This window comes from Rhipicephalus sanguineus, chromosome 7, assembly GCF_013339695.2.
Source record: "Rhipicephalus sanguineus isolate Rsan-2018 chromosome 7, BIME_Rsan_1.4, whole genome shotgun sequence".
In the NCBI taxonomy this organism is placed as follows: domain Eukaryota; kingdom Metazoa; phylum Arthropoda; class Arachnida; order Ixodida; family Ixodidae; genus Rhipicephalus; species Rhipicephalus sanguineus.
Window position 1 is genome coordinate 122309365 of NC_051182.1, and position 13660 is coordinate 122323024.

A 13660-nucleotide genomic window follows, 5' to 3' on the forward strand; every position below is an offset into this window, starting at 1 on the left:
GACTGTTTCTCTTGTTTTTCGTAGATTTCCTTGCTGATACTGCGCATACACAACGCTAGTGGTACGCAGGGCAACTACTTATACTCGTAGAGTTTCCAGGAAAACGGAAGGGTAATGATGCACTGCTGAGGTGCACGCAGGGTTTGCACCCTGCGTGCACCCTGCAGTGCATCATTACCCTTCCGACAAGCAGACGAAACAGACGAACAATCACAATAAAACGAAAAGGACACGGACCGAGTATTCGTGTTCTGAATGCAAGTCTGCAGCGCCTGATTACACTTCGGTATATACCACACTAAATAGCCCCATTTGAAGCGCTTTTAATCGTTTCCAGGAAAGGCCTACAAAGGAAAATTGCGGCTCTGCGTTAGTTCGGTAATATGATTAGGAATCACACATGGTCGATGCAGTTATCTAGTCTATGTTCCATCTGACTTTGGTGGTTCTTACGGCTGTACACATGGTGCTTTACAATAATAATTCCTAAAAAAAAAGGCAGCTTCGCATTAGAGGTGTCAAGCCTGAAAGAAGCGCGGAGCTCGGCGGCCCGCCTTCTTTCTCTCTATTTTTCTCTTTCTTTCTTCCTATATTCCTCTCTTTTTTCTCTTTCATTCCGTTTATTCTATCTCTTCTTTGTCTCCGTTTATTTCTATATCATTTTTTCTCTATTTCTTTCTCTTTCTCGATATTCGTATATTTCCTTCTCTTTCTTTCTTTCTTTCTTTCTTTCTTTCTTTCTTTCTTTCTTTCTTTCTTTCTCTCTTTCTTTCTTTCTTTATTTCTTTCTTCCGTCCTTCCTTCCTTCCTTTCTTTCTTTCTTTCTTTCTTGCTCTTGCTCTATTGCTCACTTCTTATTTGTTTCTACCATTTTCTCGCTCTCCATTTCTGTCTCTCTCTCTCTTTGATTCTCCCTGTTTCTTTCTTTTTCTCTTTTGTTCTCGATTTTTTCTATCTCTTTTTGGTTTCTATTTCTTTCCATCTCTTTCACTTTTTGTCTATTTCTTTAAGTTGCTTTCTATCTTTTTCTATCTTTCATTCCTTTCTCTCTATTTCTCTTTTTCCTTTTCTTTCTATACCTTTTCTTTTTTGTCTCTCTCCCTTTGCACTAGTTCGCTCGCCCATAAGAGTTAAATCGGCGCACGTGCTCTGGGAGTGAAGAAGAACACGAAGAGAACGATGAGGAATAAGAGGATGAAAAGAGCGCGTGCCGTTTCGTGATAATGATATTTTTCTGTCGGCTCTGCATGGCGTTGTGTTCTTCGTTCGTGTGTTGGTGTGATGTTTTTTTCGTGCAATGTAGATGCGCATTTCCGGGATAAATGGGCCTTAGCCGAAACATTCTGTGTATCGGGAAAGCCGGATCTAGTGTAGCGTGCCTTCTCATATGAGCGCAACTAATAAACAGCAAAAACCAACGACAAGTATTCGGTAGCATGCTAAACGTTGCTACGGCACATCGTATCCAATCTTCGCGTTTTCGTGCAGTTCGTCGTTCGACTGCTGCAGTGCGTAACACACACCTCCAGCGATACACATTAACGCATAACACAGCTCCTTATGCAGCGTAATGAGAGACCAGAGCAACGTCAGTTCGAAAGAGGTTCGCACCGTATACGCTACGCTAAGATAGTCGGTGCAGCCAAACAGCTATCGCAAATTTACTACGGCGATATATGGAGTGATGGCTAATGCAACGCGAGCTCAACTCTGACGACGTAAAGTAATAAATCAGCCAAGACGAATTCGTTTTGCGCGGCACTTTTTACGGTGCGAGGCAGAAAGAACTGTCTTCGCCGACACGCCCGGTGATGCAGAAACAAACGCGTCTTTTAAAACCCTGCCGCTCCTGTAATTTTTCCATCTCATGGACTCTCTCGTACACTTTATTCATCAAACATCCTCAACTTCAAAAAGTGAGACGTTGGAATAGTGCAGGCGACGCTTGGCATAGCCGTATTTAATCTCATCTACGCGTTGGTGCTCCTGTGGGAATTCGTGTTCGTTGAACTCGAATGTGTCTCATGTTCAAAAAATGAAGCCTTTAGTAAGAAAGCGATACAGCCGGCAATCCACCGCTGGGGCCAAAGCAAACAGCGTGCTTTCGGTTGATCAAGCCACAGGTAAAATAAACGTGATTGCGGAAAAAAAAGCACGGCGTGTGCTTCCCCTTCGCCTTCAGGCTGATTCAGGATGAGAGTTCACAGAGCTACGCAATCACTTAAATTTTGGTGCAGCTTTTACCTGCCCCTCCGGCAATTACTATTTAAATGGCCCGATTTGTTCTACGCAGTTTCGGACAGTTCCTCCATTCCGAGCAGTGCTGCGGAAGCTGGAAGGCTCGTCTTAGGCAATCAGAAAAGATGTCTTGCTGCATGTTCCAGGTTTTGCAGAAGGAGGAGGTTACACCCACCGCTGACATTCATTCAGTCGGTGATCTATCTATCTATCTATCTATCTATCTATCTATCTATCTATCTATCTATCTATCTATCTATCTATCTATCTATCTATCTATCTATCTATCTATCTATCTATCTATCTATCTATCTATCTATCTATCTATCTATCTATCTATCTATCTATCTATCTATCTATCTATCTATCTATCTACGCCCCGCCACGGTGGTCTAGTAGTGGTTACGGCGCTCGACTGCTGACCCGAAGGTCGCGGGATCGAGTCCCGGCTGCGGCGGCTGCATTTTCGATGGAGGCGAAAATGATTGAGGCCCGTGTACTTAGCTTTAGGTGCACGTTAAACAACCCCAGGTGGTCGAAATTTCCGGAGCCCTCCACTACGGCGTCTCTCATAATCATCTCCTGGTTTTGGGACGTTAAACCCCAGATATTATTATTAATCTATCTATCTATCTATCTATCTATCTATCTATCTATCTATCTATCTATCTATCTATCTATCTATCTATCTATCTATCTATCTATCTATCTATCTATCTATCTATCTATCTATCTATCTATCTATCTATCTATCTATCTATCTATCTATCTATCTATCTATCTATCTCATTTTGCGACTCTACTTGTAACTTTTGTCGTACTGCAGTGATGCACGTTAAAAGTAGCAGAGACAGGTAGACACGATAGCAAAGAAAAAGGGAGAGGGTAACAAAGTTGCACGGGATTTTCTAGCCTACATTGGGTCAAAGATAAAGGGGAGAAAAAGTATTACGAACAAGGAGAGCGAAAACGGGCGATACTGATGCGCACGTTAACAGCGTAGAGCTGAATGTTTTGAGAGTGCACTGACGAAGGACGTGTTACCTGCAACGTTTAGCGTCGGTAGCCAGCAGCGATGATGTTCAATCAGCAGGACTCACGTCCCTGAAGCAATGTTGCCCGATGCAGCATGCCAGGACACTGCAGACAAAAAAATTTATGAATAAAAAAAACGTGTTATTTGTGATTTCAACGTTAGTACTTATGAATCAAATGCACAGCAACCTGCTCATACCGAACAGATGCACCTATGTGGTAAACATTGTGTAGCATATGTCGTAGAGGCTCTTCATACGCATTGAATCAACTATAGCGAACGGAAACGAATTTTCTGATGAGTCTGTTAAATAAGGGTTTGCAACATGTATCAGAAAAGAAACTGTTTGTAGTAGGCTGTACTGTTCTTGCAGTTGTCTTATATTTCTCAGCATAGCGCGTACGCTCGCACGCACACTTGCACCGAATGTTCAAACGAATAATCATGACGATAAAACAAAACTAATTATCCTCGAATCCCGCATTCAGCGACCAAGTGCAGCACGATCAATGAATATATTTTGTGATATTCTAATACACAGTCCTTGCTATCGATGCTTTCCCAAAGTACGAAACTACCTCTTTCCTTTCAATCTATCTCCTTTTCTCGCTGCCTCTGTAGTTTACGTCTTGTTTCTTGCTTTAGAGCAATAGCTCTACTCCTCCTGGTACAATTACAGAAAACGCCCCTGTGCATGAGTTTGACCTTCAAGCTCAGCCAAGCTCACTGCTGGCGAAAGACGCTCAGCAAAGGCACGTCACCAAAACGAGCAGTGGTTCAAGGTCAGTCTTCCATGCCGCCACCTCCAGAGGCGCTGGCTCCATCCAAGTTCCTTGGATGTGTACGGCAGCCTATATATATATATATATATATATATATATAGCAATTACAAATACGAAATAAGGAGGTAGGCATTTTATGATACTTGAAGGGGAGGCACTCTACTGTTTGAAGCGAGGTCGGGTTGTCTTAGAACGCGTGTAGTTATAAGGCAAGATTCAGTAAAGAATATGAAAAATGTATATGCCGTGGGGAAGGTAACGAAACGACGGAGCATGTTCTGATTGGATGTGGAAGCATCCACCCAGGTGTATGTTTGAGCACGAGCCTGCATGGAGGCTTGGGCTTAAGGGACGTCAATGTAAAGCTGAACACGTCCGCGATGAAAATAAGTAAGAGACGGTTAGAGTACTGGTGGCGGTAAAGCGAAGAGAAAGTGCAAAAATAAATTGTGGGAAAAATAAGACCATTCTGCCGTAAGGGGCAGAGAACTGGGGTGTGAATTTATGTTTTTGTTGTTGTTGTTGTCTTTATTGTTTTGCGTCTATGGTAAGATCGAATAAATCGAAGGTGACAAGGCATTAGGCCAACAAGAAAAAAAGCAGGCCATTTTTGTCTAGCCTGGTGGCGCACGTGTCAACGCAACGTTAAAAGGGGACGCTCATGGCATCCATCCATCCATCCTTCAGTGCGCATTCGTTCATAGAGCGCCGATTGCGCCGCGTAGCGTCTGCGTGTTGTGTTCTGGTGCAACACGCTGGCTCCCTTGTTCCGGCGTGTAGTCAAAGTGCATAGACTTCTGTCGCTCTTGCCTAAATCAAGATAAGCATTAAGGTTAAATCTCTACAAACCAATGGTCTTGTCCTTTCCCCAAGCTGCCACAATTGAGGTGTCACTCGACAAATTTGGCTTAGCCGCGTTGAACTTAGGATAATATGTTTGCTATAATTCTTGCCAAGCACTGAGATCGGGGTAGTTGGTACTGATCCACAGCATCCGTAAGCTCGAAACCCACGTATTACGGACGAAGAACACAGGACAAAATACTTGGTTTGCAGTCCTCGTCAGTAAGCATTCTTTAAATTCTATTTGCACAATAGCAATGCACGTCTGCAGCGAGAAAGATATAAAGAACAGCGACAGCACAACGCGCTTCAGGCAATAACACGTGTCCAGAAGCGCAGCGTTAATTAGACGACACGTGTACCGCTACGTTTAGCCAACTTCCGTATGCATCTACGTCCCGATAAACACGGCGTAAAAAACAAGCAGATCTCTTTAACATATTTTTCTTCTTGTTCTTTTTTCCCCAAACAAAAAAATAAACAATGCAATATCCGGACGAGTGACTGAGAGCGACCACGTTAAAAACATAAAGAGCGACAAGGGTTGCGCGGCAGAGTCGTCTCGCTTCATTAGCCCCTGTACTTCGCGCGTGAGCAAACCGCTGAGCTCGCCTGCACGAAAATCTGTCCTCTCCTCATGGCCGGTGCTCCCGTGCAGCGCCAGCTGTTTGCACGTTTGCATAAAGGGATTAGATTGCGCACTCATGCGCACGCGCACATACAGCCGTCACGGATGGAGCGAGAGCACCGTTATTGCGTTGGCCGCGAGAAAAGGCTAGAAGGGAGCGAGATTACAGAACGGAGACGAGGGTTACAGAGGGAGGAGCGAGGAGTTTAAGAAAGGAGGAGACCACGTGACCCGGCTGTTGCATGAGAATGAAGAGGAGAGAGAGGGTAGATTCCAAGCAGGGCATCGAGTTTTACTAGATTTTTTCAGACCTCCTCGCCCTCTGATTCGTGTCGGCGCAATTAGCGTTGCTTGGCGAGGCGCACGACGACGTCGAGCGAGCGAGCGAGCGGCGCTGCGGAATAGGCGCGTGGTGCAATCAAAGTCCCCGTTAAGAGTCAGAGTGGCCCGTCTCGCCCCGGCTGACGTGGTTCCGGAGGCGACGGATCAAGGAGACGGAGATGCGTTGCAGAGCTCGGGATGAAAATTCGTTGAGGCAGTGTACACGAATTAGCCTAGAGGGGGGTGTCTCCGAATCCACCTTCTTTTTAAACATCACATCTTCTTAAGACGGGCGTAAGGCGTAATCCGCGGAATAAAAAAATCTCGTTGAGTGATGACGTCACTACAGGAACACTTGCGCACGAGCGCAGCTGGTTCGACGTCACGCGCCGCCGCCAAACAGCACGTCCTCTCTTCGTCCTCTTCTGATAGGCGAGCCAACGAGTACAGAGAGAGGAAGAAGCGGACAGCGAAAGAAGGCAAGAGAAATAATAATAGAGAAAGAGAGAAATTCTAGGGCAAGCGAATTCGGCAGCTCCCACGCGTTGTGGGAATCGGTTTCACGCGAAGCAGTCGACAAGTAGTTCTATGCTGAATATTTTGGCTTCGAGACAAGCGTTACGAGGTGTATCGACACTTTCCATTTGGCGGACCGATTCATCACGTTACCTTTGTAGAATTATACGATGTGCCGTATTGAGTTGCAGACAGATGATTAACGCCTCTCCAAATGACAAATTAAGCTGACCGTAGGAATAGATGGATCCTGATGATGAAGCAAAAATGAAATGCTTTTTGCTGCTCGAAGTCTCGCCAACCTCCACAGCATAGCATGGTATCTGTGAAAATAAGGATATCAAGCAGGAGAGTATCGTCGAAACCAAGCTCCGTCTTCAAGATACGCTCAACTAAAATTATAGCGTGTGTTTCACTTGTGTCAGAGGGTTTGATGTGGGTCGGGTATCTAGTACCGATAACAGATCACTAATTTAAACATCTTGGTCCCTGATCCATTCCCACACAGTGGGCGGGACAGTTGCTCGCACGTGCCGCACCAACACCGCTTGAAGCGGAGTGCTTTCATATGCAGTGCGCTTAAACGACATCCCGTATATCAACCTGGGATCCCCCTGGCACCGGCGGTTATTTGAACCTCGAAGGTCGAGTGTTCTTTACTCGAAGAACACCAAGATCAAGTCAGTGTTTCTTCTAACCGCCTCCCATGTCCATTGGCAAGTGTTTTAGAACCTCGACAATGTTACTGGTGACAGATAAAGGTATAGAACGGCGACATATATTTACAGTAATCGATGACAAGTCGGTACATTGCACTTAAGCAAGTAGTTAGGCATGGGCGCGTCAACTTCCCTCGCGAGGCGGAGGAGGACGCTGTGCGCCTTTGCAAAAAAAGGCGGGGGGGGGGGGGGGGGGGAGGGGCGAAGGGGCCTGCTTAACGTCTTTGGTAAGCCCGGCATCGGGAAGTCACGATCATAATCGATGGTGCGTGATTATGACGGGTTTGACCTCAGGAATGACGCTCGTTTTTGACGGACGGCGCATCTTGTGGTAACGGTTCTCGGTTTGACGCCACACGTAAGTCGTTCTCCGCGACCCTCGCTAGAGTTTCTTTAGCATTGCCGTAAATACCGTACAGTTCACGCTACGGTGTTAGCTTTCCCAGTTAGGCTATGGCGATCCGAAGCACTTTAGCCACGCGTGTTGCTCAATCCGTGTGGTAATATGATGATTACGATTATAGTGGGTAATACATTAACCTTGACTCGCAACGATGGATAGTGGAACTTACGGCATTACATTGCTTCGCTTGCTCTCTTGACCGAGTATGCACAGTGTTTGCGTCTAGGAGCGCTGAAAGGAAGACGGAGGAGAGAGGGGTAAGTTAAGGGAAAGGAGGCGGGGTCTGTAGTCTGATAGACAGCTTACTCTCCGCGTAAGACTAGGTGGGTTCTTGTAGTGTAATGCGTAGTAGAAAGAATAAATCACAGACAGACAGACAGACAGACAGACAGACAGACAGACAGACAGACAGACAGACAGACAGACAGACAGACAGACAGACAGACAGACAGACAGACAGATAGATAGATAGATAGATAGATAGATAGATAGATAGATAGATAGATAGATAGATAGATAGATAGATAGATAGATAGATAGATAGATAGATAGATAGATAGATAGATAGATAGATAGATAGATAGATAGATAGATAGATAGATAGATAGATAGATAGATAGATAGATAGATAGATAGATAGATAGATAGATAGATAGATGCGAAACCTACGATATGACTGAGGCGCACCGCAGTTTAACCCCGCTGTAACACCGCAGTGGAACATGCTGTAACACTGAATTAATCTTCAACCACCTGTGTTTCTTTCTCGTGCTTCTAAACCTAAGTGCGTGTGTGTTCTTCTATTTCGGCCCCATAGAATGGTGGTGGCCGCTGATGTCCAAACACGAACCCGCGTCCTCAAGTATAGCATATATCTATATATAGATATCTGCACTATATATCAATATCTCCTATCTACCACGACAGTTTAGATAGTCCTGACAATAGAGGCAATGTTCACGTAGTTTTGTGCTCTAATTTACGAGTCTTTGGTAGATCTGTTGCTGCTAATATAGAACGTGTGATAAGTTAGAGCGTATAAAGGCGACAGACATAAAGAAACGATGACGAATCGGCCACAGAATGGAGCCTAACGCTGAAGACGTCGTTCGGAATGCTTAAAGAAAAGGCAGCGCAAAAACTGGCCGAAGATGAACTCTTTCAAACTTTGTTATCAGGAGCGACAGATATGTCTGGCTTGGTTGCGAAAAGGGACAGTGGGTGCTGCGCATACAGTGTTGCCTGGTCACGTGGAAGCCCAGCGGCGAGGCTTCCGGCGAGCGCAACCGCATGGCCTCACCGCAGCGGATCACGTGATGTGACGTCACTCCTGCCAGTCTGCCACAGATGGGCTTCGGCGCCTCAAGATCACAGCGACACGATGAATGACCTTCGGAGACATAGTAGAGCTTTCGCTCTACTACTACGGTAATTAGAGCTTTCGCCCCCAATAAACACGAGGACAAGAAGGAAACACCTACAACAGGCGAGCGCAACAGACCAGTTTTTTACGAGCACAAATTCTGATATTTCTTCGAGTTTAACAAAATTCATGGTTAGGGCTATTTTGTAGTAAGATTTTCCATCTTGCCCTCGAGTTTTTTTTTTATTACGATATCAATTATATGGACAGTCTCGGCTGGTTTTTGCCGTCGCCGTCGTCATGCACCGTATATGTATAAATATGTGTATATATACAAAATTCCCGAAGAAAAAATAATTCAGAACATTGCTTCCGATGCGCGGAATCGAACCAGCGACCTCTCGCTCCACAGCGCGTGGCGCTAACCACGACGCCACAAAACGCAAATCCTTCAGGTAGCTAACTGCGAGCGCTATATACACACCCTTTAACGCTGGCAGTACTCCGAGGCGGCAGGTGATTATAAGTGTTTCTTCATTACTAGCGAGATGGCGCGAGGAGCGCAATGGGCGCACTTAAAAGTCGTCGGCCAGCTCGCTCGCTTCTTATAATATTTGCGCAGGGAGAACCTTGCCCTTCCGCTGTCTGCTCGCGCGGTTATCTCGTGGTGAGGGGAGGACGGATGTTTGGAGCTTTCACCGCGATATCCGCGCTGATGTTATGGAGCGTACGAAAGTCACTCGAGCTCAAAGGATGCCGCTAAAGGAACAAACAGAAGATGAGCGCGAACTATCAAGTGTCACAGCTCGACACTTGAAGCACGCTAGTTTCCTTCGCTGCTTCGGCCGTCTTCGCAACAAGAGCGCTGTTCAAACTGAGTATCCATTGGCGAGCCTCACTCAGTATAGCATTACAGTGTCTTGCTACCGCATTCATTGCTTCGCCCTTGCGGTGAAACTGTAACTTTTTTTTGCTGTGCCTTTTCTTTTGAGTGCATTACACCAACTAGGCCACATCGAGCTCCTCCTGCTTTGGAAATGGCTAAACTCAAATGAGCCAGTGTAGCCCATCAGGAAGAGAAGCACGTCACGGCGTAGTTTCCCAACTAGTGTCACTTGCACCAGAACGAACAATAAAACGAGAAAAAGCAGAAAAAGAATGGTCAGTACCAACTGTTCTCGAATAGCACTAAGCTCCAGCTGCTCAATTACGCAACGCGATCTTGGGATGGGGAGAGAAAGAAATCAAAATGTAGAAAGGACGTCTTCTTTACAACGTTACGCAAGTTGCTCCACCGTATACATGGTGCTGGATAAAAGGGAAGCGTGCCAATGGCAGCACTGGAGCACTCTGTAATGTTCCACAGCCCGGCGGAGACCCTCTATTTGAAGTGAAACAAAGAAAAAAAGAAAGAAAAACAACTTGGAGGACGCCTGAGCTTCGCGTTCAAGAGTAGAACGTGGTAGCGTAATCGGGCCCGTTGCGCATCGCCTTCTCAATTGCCAGCCCGGCTTCGGTTATTGGTGCATGCCTTAACCGTGCCGGCAGGAAACGAAAAACTGTGTGTGTTACATTGGCCGTTTCAAAGTATCCTATAGAATGCCTGCTGGAAGTACAGTTGTTAAGCGTTCACTAAGCAATAATTATTCCGTTTGCGAATTAGCGAAGGGCCCACTACGCGTCCGTAAGGCAACACGCGAACCTACGCAGCTATTAACTTTGTTGATGTTTTGCTGCTGAAGATGAATAATTATGTCTGAACACTTTGTAATGGGTGGTCCTTTGAAACACCCACTCGTTGCGCAATTCACATGTTGTGACGCCTGGCGCGATTCTACGCTCCTGCCACGCAATATTACATGCGTTAAGGAGAATCCTTCCATTACGTGACATTCATATAGTTTCTTTGTTTTATCACTTTCAAGAAATGGCGTGGCTGTGTGGTAGAACACCTGCTTGCCACGCAGACGGCCTGGGTTCGATTCTAACTCGAACCCGCAGTGTTTTATGGTTCATTTTATTTGCATCTTTCTCGATTTTTTGGTCACGGTAAGATGATTTTCGCTCACAACCAACGACGCCGGCAACGACGCCAACACCGGAATATCTGCGAAACGGGATCTTTAATGCTATCGCGCTAAAAAAAAGAGAGGAGCTTTAAAAAAAAGCCGTGGGCTCGAAGCTGTGGCAAGTCGAAGTGAAGAAAAAAAGAAGGGAGTTCGAAATATAGACAAAAGAAAAAAACGGGAAAGCTAATTAACTTACCAGAAAAAGCACACCAACACTGAGTCGCTGGTACTTTTATGTTCCGCTTCTCTCGTTAATACGCTTAAAAGCCTGCACTGTTCTCGTTGTAGGACATGGTCGTAATGAGGCTTCGCCGGTGGGTTTTTGCGATATCGAAACCAGCGGCGTCGACTGGGTTGAGAGCTCGGAACGCCCACTTGGATCTCTACGGTCGTTTAACATCGAAATTTGCGTCCTAGTAAATCTTTTATACGCCTTCATATGCTGTCATTCTTCTCTCCGGAACTACACTTTCTGTTTTGTTTTGTGTTTTCCTCCTCAATGGAGGCTCTTATCTCAAAAGTATGAGCGTGTTCTGATATTACCAAAATTTTTCAATCTCAAACGAACAGCGTCCCGTTCGATTTCAGTATTTCAATCGAATACACCCACGTTTCTTAAATGAGACAACTTTTTTAGTAGTAGTTAACATCTTTAAACGTGAGCTGCACCGAATTTTCGAATCTCAAATAGAACAGCGTCCCCTTCGACTTTGGTGCACAAATCGGATACCCACGATTCATAAATGAGAGTAGATTTTTGATTTCCAGTGTTTAAGAAATATCTTAAAACGTCAACAGCAGCGAAATAAACGCAAGATTGTTGCGCAAGTGGGGTGCATTCCAGTGTGCGCATAAAACGTGAAAGCTTACGTACTGTAGAGGACTGCGTAGGCCGGGAAGCCAGGCGTTACCGGCTATAGGAGTGTTCAAATGCTCCCAAGAATTATGTACATGCGAACCCCCATGTGCTTGTTTGTCTCCGATGCTGCTTTTTATTTTAAACTTACGACTTCTACGAAATTGATATTCTGGTTCTTGTAAAAGAGCGGTGTTCCATATTCATCAACGTATTCGGAATTGTACTTGATCGGACTCACTTCTCGCACTATTCGATTCAATTCGGTGTCACGAATGACGAATCTCTATTCGCCCACGCCTATATTTAACGAAGCGTCCGAAAAGTCACACGCAGGCATACATTCCTATTGCTTAGCTGACTATTTACGCTTCCACATTAAAGGAACGACATTAAGTAACTTTACTACCAGTGCGGCTACTCGTTTTCACAAAGCAGAAAAACTAAAACGAAAACAAAAATCATAAAACAAAGATGAACGGCATGCGTTTCAATAGTCGCGCGCTCTTCTTCTGGGTTATCTACATACGTAGTTCACGTTGATGTTAGCTTGCGGTTCCTCAAGCTCCTCCTACTTTCGCAGTGGCTTAACTCAAATTTAGTAAACTTCTCATTCGACAAACAGAGTCCACGTAGTGTCTATTTCTTCCGCGGTTTTCGCCTTCGAGCACGCTGCTGTTGGTAACCACTAACTAATGAAAACATGAGCAGTTAATTCTCTGTCCTCGTCAGACACACGAGGTTCTGTTTCGTTTTTGTTTTGTTTCGCTCATACGAGTCGCTATAGCTTACACAACCAGCGAATTGGGATACGAGGGGGTACAGTCTACAACACGTTGCGGGTCAAATGCGAAGAAGAAGAAACATTTATTTATGTCATGCCTTGGAGTGGTTAGGGTGGGTGGTGCCCCTCTTCCAGGGCCCCACTGGCTACAGCGGCTCGCTGGGCCTGGTCGAGGGTCGCCAGTTGGCTTCCCATTTCCAGTTCCGCGAGCTGCGCCTCCCACGACCAATTCAGGGAATCGTTGTTACACAGAGGCGAGATGGCAGCCTCCGGACGTTGTGTACACTGATATGTTATGTGTTCCAATGTCGGTGTTGCATCGCACCACGGGCATTTGTTGCTGTATCTGTGAGGGTACATTCTGCGTAACCTGTGTAAATGTGGGTACGTGTTTGTTTGGAGGCGACGCCAGTCCCGTGCTTGTCTCCTGTTTAGGTTAGGATGAGGTGGAGCTTTAGTTCGCCTACCTAGTCTTTGAAATTCGAGGATTTCTCTTGGCGCGCCAGGTGTCGAAGTGTCCTCCCGGGTGATGTGGTCCGCGGCTCGGCCTGTCATGCCTCGAGCCAAACGGTCCACCCGTTCGTTCCCCTCAACTCCTGAGTGCGCCGGGCACCAAGTCACACCATGATCCATTGTGAGAGCCGTCCCCAGTAGGCGTAATACGCAGTCCAGTAAGACCCCGCCAAGGAAAAGACGGCAGGCGCCCTGTGAGTCCGTCAGAACAAATGCCGATTCGCCCCTGGCCTCCGCTGCGCGTATGGCCAAAGCTATGGCCGCGGCTTCGGCCGTTGCAATTGATCTCGTGCGAATGGACACTGCAGTGGTTGTTCGCCCTTGGTTAGTCACAACTGCAGCGAAAGCAGGGAAGCATGAACCACTGGGGACCACTGCTGTTTATCCATATATAAACAACGTATCACCTCCAGTGTGCCACGATTCGTGTAACTCGCCGGGTGCCCTACAAACAGTGGCCCGACCAGCGGAGCGAGACATGTCGCGATTTCGTTCGCCAACGCGAGGCGACAGTGGAGCATTATATACACAACAAAAAAAAGAAAGAAAAGAGGCGGGGGTTGGGGGTGGGCAAGAGTTTAGCTGGCAA

General features: G+C 46.1%; 1 long non-coding RNA gene across 1 annotated transcript in view; it reads right to left on the reverse strand.

Moving 5' to 3' along the window:
* Positions 1–13660, reverse strand: part of LOC125759347 (uncharacterized) — a 122641-nt gene that overhangs the window by 14998 nt on the left and 93983 nt on the right. Inside the window, exon 2 of the long non-coding RNA XR_007416927.1 lies at positions 3283–3378. This is a non-coding gene — a long non-coding RNA (uncharacterized LOC125759347). The remainder of the gene's footprint in view (positions 1–3282; positions 3379–13660) is intronic.